This window comes from Durio zibethinus, chromosome 27 (genome assembly GCF_047325235.1).
Source record: "Durio zibethinus cultivar Kanyao isolate XHJ-2024 chromosome 27, ASM4732523v1, whole genome shotgun sequence".
Lineage (NCBI taxonomy): Eukaryota > Viridiplantae > Streptophyta > Magnoliopsida > Malvales > Malvaceae > Durio > Durio zibethinus.
In genome coordinates this window covers 17,515,165-17,530,484 of record NC_143188.1, presented here as the reverse complement: position 1 = coordinate 17,530,484, position 15,320 = coordinate 17,515,165, and the positions used below count along the sequence as shown (strand labels likewise).

At 29.4% G+C, this 15,320-nt stretch overlaps 1 pseudogene across 1 annotated transcript; it reads right to left on the bottom strand.

Annotated features, from left to right (window-relative positions):
- Positions 1–5,999: 5,999 nt before the first annotated feature.
- Positions 6,000–7,966, bottom strand: LOC149511081 (UPF0481 protein At3g47200-like; annotated as a pseudogene). The gene is made up of 2 exons (XR_016334765.1): positions 7,773–7,966; positions 6,000–7,552 (listed from the first exon to the last, which is right to left on the bottom strand). The product of XR_016334765.1 is annotated as a UPF0481 protein At3g47200-like (transcript).
- Between the last annotated feature and the right edge of the window lie 7,354 nt (positions 7,967–15,320).

The window sequence follows — 15,320 nt, the reverse complement described above, 5'->3', positions numbered from 1 at the left end:
TTGCACATATCACTTAGTAACTAAACCAGTAAGACTATCTTAGAAAATATGAATAAGCAACTTCTCATTATGAGCATATGCAACCATTTTGTGATAGCACATCATAACATATGTAATAGGGCATTTGGTCTCATCATACTTCTCGAGCTTAGGCACTTTTAAATTTTGGTGGAATCACCATATCATGGACTAGGTGAAGTCTAGTAACATCCATTGATCCATAAAAATATGTTCTTTTGATAGCTCTAAACGTTTCTTTAATGATATCAGGTTTTGGATTTTAAAGCTTTTTTTAGTTTCAACAAGGCCAATCTTTAGCTTTTCTTGCTCTTTGGGATTATCAAGATTCGAAACTTGTGTAGGATCATGTGTCTTGATATCAAGAATGAGGGTAAAGGGAACAAGAGCAACAGTTGTTGGCATGTCAGTTTGCACATGGATATAGTTTACAGTGAATGGCATTTGTTATTGGACCCCTTGAGATATATGCATCAAACATAGGCCAAAACTATGGGGATATAATGGATCAGCTTCATTTTGTATCACCATTTCTTTCACCACTTTTTTCTCCTTATTCATGTTTTTCAATAGTTTGGTAATAGTTTCCAATTGCCCATTTAGTTCTTCTTGTAACTTTTCTAGCTTTTAAAAGTGAAAAGTATTTTCTTCTTCCATGATCCTTGCCTAATATCTAGTGTTATAACACCTCATATTGTTTGAAGATTGAGCTATCCTTGAACCTTAATTGACCATAATTTTTTAAAAAATTAGGATGACTTATTATCATGCACTTGAAAAAATATTTATGTAAGAACACATAGACGGATGAATGTAATAAAGAGGATTCACCACAAATCAATTGTTAACAACGAAAATCTTTATTGAATTGAAAGTTATTTCTAACCAAATCCAATATTACATCCATGAAAAAGTCTAAAATTTATTGTGAAAAGAAATCCCTAATTTATTAATCTTGGCCTTACATTTCATTAAGAAAAGCTAGTAGCTCTTGGCCAATTGTTCCCACTGGTGGTACCTTTTCTTTCCTTCTTCAACTTTTTCTACCATGTCCTTGGCTCTATAGGTAACCATAGTGATTTGGTCAAGCAAACACTTCAATTGGTTATGCTTTCTCATATAAGCTTCTTTGGCTTATTCACACTTTTCATTCACAACACCCATTTGTATTCCAATTTCAACCACTACCCCATTAAGCATTTGAATGTGCTTTTTTGTTTCAATGAGTGCTTTATCTTTTTCTTACATCTTTGCTTGCAATTGTCTATTTTGTTTCAAACATCGAGCTAACTCATGATTGGTGAATGACTGAGTGATGTTAAGATTAGAAAAAATATTTTTCCATTTATCCTTTTGTTGTCTAAGTGATTGAACCTTTTTGTCCATTATTCCCTCTAACTCCCTTTTTAGCATTTTGTTTTCAAGCTCCAATTCATCTTTTTCAACTTAGAGCTTTCTTTAAGTAGTTTTCACTACCAATAAGAGATCAATAGGGGGTGATTTCATTAGGCCATTTGGAGTTGCTTCTTCATGGATTATAATGTCTTTACCTTACCTAATGTGCCACATAAAATACTTAAGGGTAACCTCATTTGAGGGTCTTCTCTTATTTTCCTTTTGAGGTAAATTCCAAGATTGTAGGGCTTTAGCTATCTTTATGGATGCATCAATTTCAACATATGAAAACTCCATTTTACTAAGTCCAAAAGTGGCTAGGATAATTGTTCATAGTTATTGTCTTTGCACGATGATGGGAAAATAACTCATTGCACCCTAAAGGCCTAAAAGAGGAACCCAAAGCTTATCTTCACAACTATATAACACTGGTCCATAAGGCATCTAAAGAGCTTTCCATATCGCATCTTGGCTAGTGAGCTTGCGTAAAAATAAGATCCATGCTTCCTTGAATTTTTGTATAGGCCATTCATTTTCACAAAATTCTTTGATGGGAGTGCTTGTACTGAAATTTGGGTTGCAAAATTTACCATTATTATTTTCGATATGACTTTTCATTTGAATGGTTAACAATTAAGCACATCCAGTAAAATAGTCCTCTCCATTTCGATGACAATGATTTAAAGATCTAATAGCCTCATCCAAAATTACAAGAATAAGGCTAATTTGGTAATCAAGTTAATCAAAGAAATTCACCACTACAACATCAATATAACCAATTACTTTTGAAAATACCATCATCCTATATAAAGCCAATGCCCAAATCCATTCCTCTTTCAGTTCCAAAATATTTGTATATAAAGTCATGAACAATGGACCAAGGAATACCAACACTTTCTCCTTTTTCTTTTACCCAATTATTAACAATTTGGACATCTATAGCCATCATTTGAGCTAGCATTTTTTGGTAGCTAATCTTTTTATTTTTTCAATATACCTTTTCAGGATTATGGAGATCCAAGTGAAGGATAGTTGAATATTCTTCAATAGTTGAAACCATATCAACCTCATTGAACACAAAGTAGCGATATGAAAGGTCCTAAAATTAAACCATGGCCTTAATAAACTGATAATCAACAAGGACTGAAATAAGTAATGCAAGGTCCCTAAACTTCTTTTAGAATATCTCCTTGGTAGTGATACTCCATTGGTTCCAAATACTAACCAAATCGCTAAGATCATTTTGTTTAAGATTGAGATGCATTTTGGCAGGCAAAGTAGTTACATAATTGGCTGGTAAACAATCACCTCCTTCAAGCAAAGCTTCATCAAACTTCCTTTTCAGACACATAGGAAACTTTGATAGGCTCTCCATAGATGTAATTAAAATTCTTTTTGTTAATATTGTTTTGTGGCAATCACTCATTATGTAAATCTAATGATGCATGCATGCACAATGAAGTAGAGAAAAGAGGGTTAGTTAACATAATATAATATATAAAAGGAATAACAAAATATAAAAGGTTAGTGTGAAAAAATATATACAATGAATAACATAAATTTACAAGAATAATAACTGTTCCATCATATGTCCAATTTAGGTTTTTTTTTAATTAAAGGGAGGGCAGGGCTCTAGCCTAGGTTTGGATCTTTAGGGTTCATGTACATGCTCGGTTCAAAGGCTTGACAATTTAAAGGCTCCCAAACTATTCCCGATATCATCGTCCATTATAGACTAGTAGGGCACCCTATCCTCGCCCACCATTGTAGGCTCAAACGAAAAAAAATTCAATTTGAGTGGGAGTTTTTGCTAGCTCACACGAAAGTTATCACTTTACGAGAGTGTAAGTACTTACTCCCTCCTAATAAAGAATGAAGCCTAGGTATAAAGCTTATGCATGAATGCAAGTATAGTGAGTGTAAAAAGGCATGCCAAGTAATCAAATAGAGAGGTATGAAAAAAAAAATCTGCAAAACAAACAAATAAGAAATCACAAACAAATAGGTTAGTCTACATAAAGATCACAAATAATTACATAGCAAAAACTATGAATGCAAGGCTTAAGATAACACATAAATAACTAATGGCTTGACTCTCTAATGTCTTCAACGGAGTCACCAAACTGTCATAATGTTCAGGTTGGGAGAACCTACCTATTAGACTAAAAAAATATGGAGTCGCCACCAATCTTTTTTACCTATGTGTGATTAGCCACCTATATGAATCTATCCCTTTTAAGGTTATCCTAAGCCTAAGTTGAAGGTCTCTAAAAAGAATGGGTTCTAGTCTACATTAATAAAACTAAGGTTCGGGAGTCGGTTATATGCAGGGAAGGTATTAGCATCCCTTTACACCCAAAATTGGTACCAAGTTAATTATGTGTTATCTAATTTAAGCCTTGTCAAAGATGGTCTTATCATGCAGATAAATCAATTTCAATCTTTTTATTTATTTACAAAACATGGTGATACAAAAATTCAATCAAAATATCAAGCAATCATGTAATCATGCAATAAATATTAAAGCATACCATGCAATAAATCATGCAATAATATAAAATCATACCATGCAAAAATGATCATGCAATAATATAATACTATAAATCATACCAAATATCATGTAATATCATGCCTAGATTATACTAAAATATTCATGCAAGAGTGTCATGCAAATAGATTAATTATCATGTAATAATAACAATCATGTAAATATATAATATCATGCAAATATATTATCATGCAAATACAAAATACCATACAAATATATTAATAACCATTCATGCAAGTATATAATCATGAAATCAAATATAAGCGCACAAATATATTAGTAATTATGTATAATCATGCAATTATGCACACAATAAATATAGAAACATGCAATTAAATATCATTCAAATATAATATTAATTATGCAATAACATATAATATCTTATCATGCAATAAATATAAAATTATGCAATAATAATTATAAAAATATATAACTATGGAAATAAATATATTAATAATCATACAATCACACCAATAAATAAATTAATAATCACGCAAATAGACATGCAATTAAATATATAAACATATAATAAACATGCAATTTAATATATAATTATGCAAATAAAATATATAAATCATGCAAATAAACATGCAATTAAATCTATAATCATGCAAATAATAGTATATAAATTGTGCAAATATAACTTTAGTCGTGCAAATTCATACAAAAATAAATACCATGTAATAAATATAAAAATAAGAGTAAGCAATTAAATATTATAAAAGTTATGTAAAAATTATATAAAAAAAAAAGACAACAAACATTACCTCAATGAATTATGGGTTTCAACAATTTTCACCTTTCAAAACTTGATGCTTTCTACTATAAATATTAACCTTTCTTCCAAAAACTCCAATTGAATCTTCTTGCAAATTTTTTGCTTGATTTCTTCTTTCTTGTTGATTCAAAACTTTACCCAAATTTTCTCTCTTTTTGATGACCTTTGTTTGATTTTGAAGTGAATTGCTATGATGCCCCCCTTTTTATCTTAGATTCAAAGTCCTTATATAAGGATTGAATCCCTTTCGATTTGAAATATATTAATTCAACCGAATCTTAGATTTCTCTCTAAATTTTATTCTCTATGCAATCTTTCCTTATTCAATAGATTAAGCTCCAAATCTTTCCAAAATTATTCAATCATTAAAGTTAAAATTTGAGATAGAATCCAAAAGTTGAATTGAATCCAAGATTTTTCATGCAAAATCCTATATTTTTTCTTTTTTATTTTTACCTTTTTTTTTTACAAATTAACTTTGACTCTTTTGAATAAAAAACAAAAATTAAACTAAAAAATTAAAATATAAATAAATTTTAGGACCTAATCTATGGGTCTAAAATTCACTTTTCAATTAAGACTCAATTACACAATTAAAATTAAAATTCGAAACCCAATAAATTTAAAAAAATCTCCAGATAAAGTAAAGTGTCTACACAAAGTAAGCAAGGCAATTGTTTTCAAAATGGGATATACCTTCACATTTTCTTTTTATAAAGATTATAATTCATTCTACCAGCTTGCAAAATGATAATACATTGCACCTAATTGAAGGATTTTTTTTTTTATAAATGCGTTTTATTATCCTAAAAGCAAACCAAGTTTGCTACAAACTTGTGCAACTGAAACATTACAAAGTTACAAAACACTTAACTAATAAGTCCCCAAGAAAAAAAGAAACTATAGTTCCTAGAGGACATGACTTGCTGAGAGGAGTTACAAATCCTTAGTTGAATTACCTCCTTGATACAAGCAACAACAGAATCAACAGAGCAGGAAGATCGGCCCCTGGAAGGATCATATCTTCAATCTCCTGCATAATTAAGAACAAAAAGCCTCACGTTCCCTTGTAGTTTAAAAAAGATAAGTTACAGTTTGGGAGAAATGGGGAGACTTGCTTTCCTATCTACGCCAACTTTTGAACTTCCCTCCAAGTAGTTTCTCATAGTTTTTATCCAAGTCAGAGAAAGACATTAAAGATATTTTAAAAATGAAAACCTGTTATTAAAAGTTGCCCGTCTCAAATTTTAAGTGGGAGTTGACGTGGCCATTTAAGAGCCCGAGTGATGAAAAGTGGGTATAAGCGTGACTGTCACTATTAGTTCCAACAAAATAGCAAGATCAAGTCTTAGGTAAAAGCGGCAAGCAATAATCAATTACTTTCGAATCACTCTAAAACTAATATTACACTAAAGATAAGTGGTACTAACTTGTAATAATCAGTTCACATCACTCACAGCAAATAATTGTATTTTAAAAAGTATTTTCATGTAATTTACGTATAATATATGATACATAATAAAACAGAGTATATTTTCTTACTTTTAAAGAGCAATTCCAGAAAATATGGTTTGCATGAGGGTAAGTAGAACGATGACTGCAGCAGCAAAAAAGGAAATAAGTGCCCAAGGACAGTTGAAATAGTTGTGATTCAAGTTGGCAAGCCGTTTGTTCCGGCGTCTTCTGCGATATGCGTTCACTTTGTTAAATACTTCACGGTAGTAGTAGTGGGTTGTGGAGTAGGCTACTGAGTCAATAAGCCTATTAAACATTGTAGCAACTGCTTTATCATCACTTAAACGGTTGTCAACAATTTCACAGTGTGTGAGTATTTCCACATCTTTTGCTGAGTTAATAAGACAGTCCATGAATAAAGCATAATCCGTGATACGATTTATATCTTCGCACGGGAAAAGCTGCTCCAGGGCAATGAGATTTTGAAGCAAATAATTTGTGTGGTCATCGATTTTCAAGGTTGGGATTTTCAGAGTCCCTTTTTCATACTTAATATCAAACAAGCTATCTCCCTCCACCTTTTTGAACTTGATTCCAGCCTATTTGAGTTCCGTGGCACAACGTGTGAGCCTGACATCCATTCCTTCCATATTTCGATGGGCCTCAATTTCTATAGGTGAAGGACGCCAGTTTTCATGTATCAAGTCCAGTAGATGTCTGATTTCACCGATTGACTTTACACCTTCTTCAAAAAACCTTAAATCTGGTAATGTGTCCTTGAAGAATTCCAAACTTTCTATAATGAAATCTTCCTTGTCAAAAATCCCAATCATCCCAAGTAAATCCAATACAACAAAGAAGGGTATTTGATTTTCAAGTAATAACAAATCACGGCGTAAGTAGTAACTCGAACCAGTCTCCTTAAAAATGGGGTCATTGTCCACCCTCAATGAAATGTCAAAATGCATCCGAATTAGCTGAACAATAAAGCAACCATCGAGGAGCATCATTTTAACGAAATCGTCTGATTCAAGATTTACAGGGTCTGTATAGCAATTGCGAGCTCTTATCCCTAATTCTCTCATTGCCTTAACATATTTTGAGACATCATTGATCTCCTCTCTTTCTTCCAGTAGCTTTTTAAGGTACCGAAGCTTATGCACTTCCATTGCTTCTAAGTGAACCTTACCGCGGTGGTAAGGACCGACTGCAAGTTACCGTGGTTCATAGGCCTCCTCATCTACCTTGCGAAGATAATTAGGCACTTTACAAATGCAACGTTCAGGTTGTATTGGGGATAATGTTGCAATCATTTCAGTTATGTTAATCGAAACAAGGTCGTCCGCCATCACTTTCTTCTGCGAATTGCAGCAAACCAGGTTAATTATTATTACAAATAGAAATGCCAAACTTTCAAAAGTGAGCCTACCACAGATGAATTAATATGACCCAAACGGAGAAAAGCTACCACTTAAGAAAAGATTTTATGAAATTTCCATTATTTCATGTTTGCATATACCATTTTCATACTATCATTTTCTTAATTAATTTGCAAAAAATTTAAGAAATGAGACTTACTTGTTCTTCTGAAAAGAGGATGAATTACTTGGTTTTTCTGAAATTGATAAAAAATTTTGGTGGCAATAATAATTTACTTGAGCGATGACTTGATACAATTTTTGTTTCTCTCTTTGTTTAGTTGCTAGTAGCGGGCCAAGGTCGCAATAATAATTGACTTGAGCGACAACTTGGTACAACATTTGTCTCTCTTTTTCATTTAGTTGCTCATAGCTGGCGAAGGTTGCAATAATAATTGACTTGAGCAACGATTTGGTACAAGTCTTGTTTCTCTTTTTTATTTAGTTGCTACTAGCTGGCCAAGGTGGCAATAATAATTGACTTGAGCAACGGCTTGGAACAATTTTTGTTTCTCTTTTTTATCTAGTTGCTACTAGCGGGCCAAGGTGGTAATAATAATTCACAAGAACGATGACTTGGTACAATTTTTTTTTCTCTCTTATTTTTAATTATATTTAATAATTTATGTATTTATGTTATGAAAAATATTACTAAATTATATATTTATATCATATTTTATATAAAAATTACCTGTTAAAATTTATATCAATACGAAAATATAAAATATATGTTTTTAGTTTTGTAATAAATACTACTATATAAAATGTTACTTAAAATTTAAAATAATTAGTTAATATAGTTGAATTTTTGTTTATCTTAACTTGAATTTTTTATATATGTTGTTTATGATTACATGTATGGAACGTTATATTTTAGATATATTTTTATAATTTTTGATAAAATAATAACTTATTATATGCTAAATAAAAAATTTTAAGTTACGAATTTGATTTTAATTTGACTCTCTCTAACTTGAAATCTTGACTTTGCCGTTGAAAGTCGACGAAGAATCATGATAAATTACCTATAACCTAGAAAAAAATTATGAGATTGAAAAAATTTTCCTAAAAAATCTCAACTTCTATCCAGTTTAATTGTAAGAATGAAGCACTATAAACTAAATATAGTCATTATGCCTTCTAATTCTTGAAAGTGCATGAAACTCTAAAGTGCATTTCACCTGTTTAGTAACATTTAGCCCCCTTCTAAAAGTGTTTTCCTCTTTCCACCGTAACCTTAATATTAAACAGGATGAAAAACTTAAGCTTTGCGGTAAAAAAAAAGCTTGGTTTTGCAAACCAAACGCAAAAGTTTTTAGAGGTGTGTTGCGGTTAAAAAACACTTTGAAAGGTAAAATTATTTTTTATTCCTATAATTTTAATTTTTTATTATTTTATACATATATTTTGGATATTTAAACAAACAACCTTTTTTTACAATAGTATTAAATATTTAAAATTTTTAAATTACATTTTTCTAATCACATTTTTAAACACACTTTTCAAATCGAGCTTTTCTAAACTGAGAAAACATCACTAAACTAGGCCGAACTACTTTGATTGAACCATCAAGATTTCAAATGGACAAGATGACAGAGCAAGCATGGCAATTGTTTTCGAAATGGTATATGCATATCTTCACAATTTTTTTATAAAGATTATAGGTCATTCTGCCAGCTTGCAAAATGGAAATACCTTGCACCTAATAAAAGGATTACTCCTTCAACTCATTCTTTTTTATAGTCTTTCCACTTGATATCACTCTTTATTTCATTATTGAGCAGACCAGCCTGTAGAAAATTTTGTGTAGGTTTGTCAAAAAGAGACTCTGACTGGGAGAGTATTTTGGGATTTAAAGATGGACATCGGATAACAAGTAATGCATATTTGATTGAAGCTTGAGATTTTGGAATAGAAGATTGCAAGGTTCATGCAATCATTGAAAAGATAGCATCTTGAAAGATTAAGATTTAAATTTTAATATATTTAATTTTTTATTTTATGTTAAAATTTTTTTATATTAAACATTTAAAATTCACGTGAGAAAATGAATAGAATTTATGGGATGAAATTGTGTGGTCTAAAATCTTTTGTACCCAAAAAAGGACCAAGTTGTGGTCTGAGTGGCCAGGTGAATTGCATTATTGCTTGTTTTGTAATTATTATCCAACTACTTGCCATCCGGAAGCGGCCAATTGTATTTGTTGAAAATTCATTTCTTTGATGCCTCAGATAGGATACTTGAGCTAGAAGAACACCGGTATAGAGTCCATAATTTCCATATTTCTTGTACAAATTTTTTAAAGCTATGTACTAGTTTAGAATGTTGTACATAAGATATTAGATTGAAAATTTTTATTTTATTGAATAGATTTAATTTTTATATTAAATATTCATGAATAATTATATTTTGAACAAATTGTTAATTTATTTAATAATAATTAATAATAAAAGAATTATAACTATTTAAATTTGTTTAAATATTTATATGTAATAGTTAATAGCAAAAGTTATAATTATTATTTTAAAATAAATGTTTAAACATAAAATTTTATAATATATTTAAACAAAATTATCATGGCTATTGGTCAAAAGGATATTATTGTTCAAAAACTATAAAAAGAAACTTTATACATAATCATTTTCATTACCTTTGCTTAAAGAATTTTAAAGTTTCATCATATCTTAAAGACATAATTATTAAAATGTTCTTCATATTTCAAAGCCAAAATTCATTTTTATTATTTATATTTCTTATAAATTTTTCTAACATTAGCAACTTCCAACAAAGAAACCACGTGAAAACACATTCGCAGGCATGGCACTGCACTCTGAACAAGTATCACGTATCTTTAAATCTAAAACTTTTAAATTACAACTGATCATGCTTGTCTCATTAATATAGGGTTTTTTTTTTTTCCTGTTAAACTGTAATTTAAAAAATATTTTCTCATTTTCTCTAATTTTTTCAATGCCTTAACATATTTTATTTTGAAAAAAAATGTAAAGTATAAAATCTTGCATATTTTAGTATTTTTTTAATTCAAGTTGTTTAGGTTGGATTTTTTTTTTCTTTGGTAAAAAAGGTTTAGGTGAAAGGAAACTACTTTTTTTTAGTTCAAGACATATCGCAAGTTTTAGTAAAAACTTACAATAGATTTATATATTATCTACAAAGATGACTATTAGTAACATGAATCAATCATAAATTCTATAAGTGAACTATTTAATTCATACCAACTTAATCCGCTCTTATTATCAAGTTGGATAATTTCTTATTCGAGTTATTGTATTTATCAAATACTATGGTTTTAAGTAGTTTTAAATTGAGTTATTTTTTTGAATTTGAATTATTACACATATTGAATTATTTTAAAGTTAGCGTCCATAAATTGAACTATTTCCAAATCACATTTGATATTTTAAAATTCATGTTACTACGAGATGATTTATATTTTGAGAAATTTAAGATTGGTATTCATTTTTAATCTTCTATGTTTTACCTATAATTATTACTAGCTGTATTAATCTCCCTTGTGCATAAATATTACATATTAAATTATTTTTAAAATATCAATTTTATGGACTTCCAATATCATATTGTTAGATAATATTTTCATGTATTTCTATAAAACAAACCTTAAAATATAAATAATATTAAAAAGAGTAAAATTTTATTAGGATAAAGAATATTTTGTTTTTCACAATAATAAAATATTAAATTTAATTAATAAATGCATAGGTTTTGATTTTAATTAATAGTAAGAAATATATCTTTATTATTATTATTCTAACATATATAATTTTTCGTAATATATATATGTATGTAATGTTGTTGTATACACACTCGATATAATTTGACTTTGAAATCGCAACAAAAATCATAAATTGGCTTTAAAACCACTGGCAAGAAAAAAAAAAAAAAACTAATCACTTAATCGGGTAAAGAAGTTAGCCGGTTATAAGTTTAAAAGTGTGCGGTGTAGAAGTTAGCCATTATTGAACAAGTTAATATTAGATAAACCGATGGTATATAAATATTATTTATTAACGATTGATCGTACGATAAAATTTTATTAATAAATAAAATTAAAAATAATTATTTTTTAAATATAAATATTAATAAATTTATTTAAATTTAATTAATTAATAAAATATTTTATTTTTAAAATATAATTATTTTTTAATTTTATTTATTAATAAAATATCGCCGCATAAAATTCGTTAACTGTGCATATACAGTATCATTCCATCAAATATTAACCCTATTGAACCCAGACAGTACGGAAAAAGGTGGAGAGCTTTGGGAGGATAAATTTGGTTGACGAAGACGAAGGGAATAAGGAGCGGCGACTGCATGTACAAAACAGGCGCTGTCCCCAGGCTCCATAAATCATTCACTGCCACTCGTTCAGAGGTAAGAGAAATTCAGATAATATTACTACTTTTCTCCTTCTGTTTTTTGCATCTCAGTGGTCAGTTCTCACTCAGTGCTACAATTTCTACACCATTTATCACATGCCCTTAATGCACAAAACAGCCGAGTACGTCTCATGGGACCCTTCAATAACTCTCATTTCTACTTACCCAACCTCACAAATATTTTCCTTTTACTTACTACCCAATAAAAATATAAACCCCCCCTAGTTCATTTTTTTTTTCTTTTGAGTTATTCTCTCTAAGACTTTTTGTATTGGGGATAATTTTATAATCATTTCAGTTAATTATTAGTACAAATAAAAATGCCAAACTTTCAAATGTAAATCTACCGCAGATGAATTAATTAGACCAAACAAAAAAAAAAGCTACCACAAAAAGAAGGATTTTATGGAATTTTCATTATTCCATGTTCGCAAATACCATTTTCATACTATAATTTTCTTAATTACTTGTTCATCTAAAAAAAAGATGAATTATTTTATTTCCCTAAAGTTGATAAAAAAATTGATGACAATAATAATGGATTTGAGGGGCGAATTGGTACAATTTTTGTTTGGTTTTTTTTTTTTTTGTTAAAAATAAAAGGCTTCCAAAATGTTTAATCACCACAACAACCACATCGTACGTAGAAAAACAGGCTACTCTCACACGTGATAAAAAAACAGCAATTGGCAGTCCCTTGTCTATATCAATTTGCAGGCATTCAAATAATTGTCAGTTGCTGAACAATGCCCAACTCCCATGGGAGGCCCCCATCAATAATATTCATTCGCTTCTTCCCTCAATTTCCACTCATAAATACTCTTGATCCTTACAATATTAATTATAGTATTAAATTTTTTCTCTAATTTCATTAATTTAACAAGACTACGGTAGATCCGAGTCTTAACCCAATTTGGAGTTTGGAGGTAGGTAATTGGTTCTTGGTTATGTGGAAATATAGGCATTTTACTTTTATATATATGAAATTTTTTAGTATCAAAGAGATTGTAATTTATAAAAATAAAAAAAATTATAAATATTAAAATTTAAAGTTGTTAAATTTTATATTTTAAAAATAATTGTACGAATGAATTTTAAAAAAAAAAAGGAAAGTGATTTTTTTAAGCCAATGAATTTTATTAGAATGTAAGAACCATATTTATCCCCTAAAATTACAACTCAGTAAAACTAGATATATGTTAAAATAAATTAGTTAAACATTTATTTAATTGATATAATTGTATAAAAATATCTTAACTTGACTTCATTATTATTTTATACTCTAAATAAATACTATTGTACAAAATATTACTTAAATTTAAAATAGTTGAAGTTTTGTTCATCTTAACTTGAATTTTTTAAGTATGAAGAATCAAAGTTAAATTACCTAAAACCTAGAAAAGAATTATGAGATTGAAAAAAAATTTTCTATAATTATAAGATTTTAACTTCTATTCAGTTTAAGCGTAAGAATGAAACACTATAAATTAAATATAGTTATTATGCCTTTTAATTCTTCAAAGTGAATGAAACTTTAAAGTGAAGTTCACCTGTTTAGTAACATTTAGCCCCCTTCTAAAAGTGTTTTAAGCTTTCCACTGTAACCTCAAAATTAAATAGGATAAAAACTTTAAGCTTTGCGGTCAAAAAGCTTTGTTAGCTCAAAGATTTGGAATAAACCAAGAGGAGGAGTGAATTGATTTTAGTGAAGTTTTCAAAAATAATATTCAATAAGCACAAATTTTGCTAAACAATTAAACCTAATAATTGAAAGTAAATAAGAGATAAAGATAGAGAATATAACACAACGATTTATAGAGGTTCGATCTTTTTTTAGGCACCTACGTCCTCTCCCTTAACTTTTCTTGCCAAGGAGTTCAATCCACTATGAATGTTGAAGATTACAACCAAGCTTCTCCTCCTCTTTAAGCTTACAAACTCACAAAACAGAAAAATGAAGTGTTTTGCAAACTCTAAAAACCTCTTAAAGGCTGGGTGTTTGCTAATTTGAAATACACAATGGTATAGACAAGAGAATGATGAATGAACAACAAAAATAGTTTGGATACAATAAATACAAAGATATAGACTTTGAAGCTCTAAAAACTCTTGATTATTTGAGGGAATGAAAATATTGCTTGTTAACTCTTGCTTTCTTGATTCCTCAGTCTTCTTGGTGTGTTGGAGTACCCCATTTATAGAAAAATTGATGAACTAACCGTTGGGGAAGCTTGGAGTGAAGAAATGCCCGTTGAAAGCACCGAAAAGTAGCCGTTGGAGTTCTTGCGCCTAGAACCGATCGATCCCTTGCTTGAGGGGATCGATTGGTTCACGTTGGAGAAGGCACAAATTTGTGCCTAAAAAGTTTTACCCGATCGATCTCTTGCTTGAGGGGATTGATCTGTTCTTTAGGTGATCGATCCCCTATGTGGGGAGATCGATCCCTTTTTGGATTTTCAGACTTAGGGGACATTCTGTTTGAGCAACCGATCAATCCCTTTAAGAGGGGATCTATCCTTTTTCATAGGTGATCGATCCCTTATGTGGGGGATCGATCCCTTTTTTGGAAAATTAAGGGAAGCGATGATTTTGTATGAAAAAGTGATCGATCCCTTCCAGAGGGGATCGATCTTGTCTAGCTGGGTTGTAGTCTCCTGTTCTGCACTCTACTTATTAATTTGATCATATCTTAAGTTACACAAATCTAAATTACAAAAATGTTTAAAGATTTAGAAACTAGACTTAAAGGGCTTTCTATCCATATAAAGTTCATCACCTAATTCATTGTGTACGAATTATAGTGAATTTTCAAATATACCTCTTTATGCAATTTTCTAGACAACTGCAGTGTGTCTAGTAAAAATTCAAAATCTTTTCTTAGAAAATTTGGATTTTTATTTTGTTTGATCCATTATAAAATAGACTTAAAGAGCATTCCAACCATATAAAATTCAAATATTAAAGCCTTGTGAATTTATACAGAAAAAATACAATAAGTTCAATGTTGGAAAACTTTGTTCTTGTAAAACAATTTTCCTAAGTTAATCTATTTCCCAAAACCAATATTATCAAAATTTGTATTAAGTCCAAAATGAATAAGTTCACTTTAAAAACAATAATTGGACTTTCATTTAAGCTCAAATAAATAATTTTTAAAGGTAGATTTGGTTTGAGAAATATGACACTAAGAAAGGTTTGTGTAAACTTTGAAAATCATATTATTTATTTAGTACCAAAATATAAAACTTAAGAACATGTACTAAATAAATCTTTTTCAAAATCTTGA